The sequence below is a fragment of the Berghia stephanieae genome, chromosome 14 (genome assembly GCF_034508935.2).
Source record: "Berghia stephanieae isolate SIO BIC M18660-M18661 chromosome 14, UCSD_Bste_1.3, whole genome shotgun sequence".
Classification (NCBI taxonomy): domain Eukaryota; kingdom Metazoa; phylum Mollusca; class Gastropoda; order Nudibranchia; family Aeolidiidae; genus Berghia; species Berghia stephanieae.
The window spans coordinates 25,924,484-25,926,387 of record NC_088373.1 but is presented as its reverse complement, the minus strand read 5'-3'; the positions used below and the strand labels follow the sequence as shown (position 1 = coordinate 25,926,387).

At 32.5% G+C, this 1,904-nt stretch overlaps 1 protein-coding gene across 1 annotated transcript in view; it reads left to right on the top strand.

The window, feature by feature from the left end:
• The window catches only part of LOC144959633 (peroxisomal biogenesis factor 19-like), a 26,029-nt gene extending 24,568 nt beyond the window's left edge, over positions 1 to 1,461 (top strand). The window contains exon 9 of the mRNA XM_078892285.1: positions 1 to 1,461. This exon is cut by the window's left edge and continues 698 nt beyond it. The gene's annotated coding sequence lies outside the window, so the exon portion shown is untranslated.
• Positions 1,462 to 1,904: the final 443 nt, after the last annotated feature.

The window sequence follows — 1,904 nt, the reverse complement described above, 5'->3', positions numbered from 1 at the left end:
GCTACAACAACCGCAACCACAACAACACCAACAAGAGAAACAACATGACAGCAAGAAAGAAAACAGCAGCAGCAGCAGTAGCAACAGCAATAAGAGAAACAACATCAGCACTCAACACCAACAAAGACAACAGCAGCAGCAGTAGCAACAAGATCATCGCGACAGCTGAGTATCCTTGATCACCACCTCAGCAACTTATTATACTATCCATTTTAGTACCATGACAAATTTCACGACAAACAAAGACAAGAGCAGACCAGAGGCACAGAATTGGGGAAACAAAATTGAGATGCTTGAAATTTTAACTCACTCAATCCAAGAGATTTTTGTTACTTTTCAAAATTGGAAAAAATGTGTTAAAAATAAGCATGTGCATAGATAGTTTTATTCAACTACCATGTAAACATTAAGAACATTAGCTTTGATACTACGCCTATAATTTCTGTCAGAAAAATGTAATAAATAGGCATGGGGTAAAACTAACCTCCAGCATACTACAGATATAGTCGGTGTTAGGGTTGAGTGAGTTAAAAATTACAATCAATAGACATGGACATCAACAAAACTCCTCTTCTGTAAAAAAAAAAAAAATGTAAATGATGAAAGAATAATGATAATGATTATACAATTTATTGTATGGTATGATGATGATGATGATGATGATGATGATGATGATGATGATGATGATGATGATGATGATGATGATGATAATGATGATGATGATGATGATGATGATGATGATGATGATGATGATGATGATGATGATGATGAATGATGATGATGATGATGATGATGATGATGATGATGATGATGATGATGATGATGATGATGATGATGATGATGATGATGATGATGATGATGATGATGATGATGATGATGATGATGAGATGATGATGACCTGATGATGATGATGATGATGATGATGATGATGATGATGATGATGATGATGATCCTGATGATGATGATGATGATGATGATGATGATGATGATGATGATGATGATGATGATGATGATGATGATGATGATGATGATGATGATGATGATGATGATGATGATGATGATGATGCCTTCTGAAATATTGTTTAGATTTTCTTTTATTGTCGAAGAACGGCTTGAAATTGTACATGGAAAAAGAAAGAACAAAATACGTAACACAGTTCTTTTTTTTTAAAGCTTTTATATTCATTTTTGTTTATTACTTTTTACAGTCCAAAGCTTCTGGCAGCTGGGTATCAATTGGACTACATGAAAGTACCGTTGTTTGAACCTTCTTTATAATGGAAGGAATTGTGTTTGGCATGACATGAGGTTTTGATGAAAGGTGGTTTTCATCAGATTTTTACCAAATAGAAACAATATTCAGGAGTTCAAAGATTTATAGAAATAATTTAGTTTTGCAGGTTGTTATAAAGTATGTCAAATGACCAAAAGACAAAAAAAAAAAAAAAAAAAAAGAAAGAACAGAGATTTTTTGGGCATCTAAATGGTCGTAGAAACAGCTTTTCTTACTTTTGTGTGTGTGTGTGTGTGTGTGTGTGTGTGTGTGTGTGTGTTTAAAACATCATTTTATCAAGTCCTACTTCTCAATTTGACGGTGAAATGTTGAGATTTTTTGAAAATGTTGTTGCTTGAAGCTCGAAGGAAAAAAAGTAAAGAAAAGTATTGAATTGTAAGTTTCAAATTATTAGTCGAAGACATCTATCTTCATCTAATAAATTGAAGCTTACAATTCAATACTTTTCTTTATTTTTTGAGATATTTTGAATACAGTGGAATTCAGGTAAAAGCAACACTATCGAATCAGAAAGATTATTTGACTTTAAACAAGGTTGACTTTATCCATTATCGGTGGAAAATATTTAGATTTTAACTCACTCAATCCTAGAGGTTTTTGCTACTTTTCA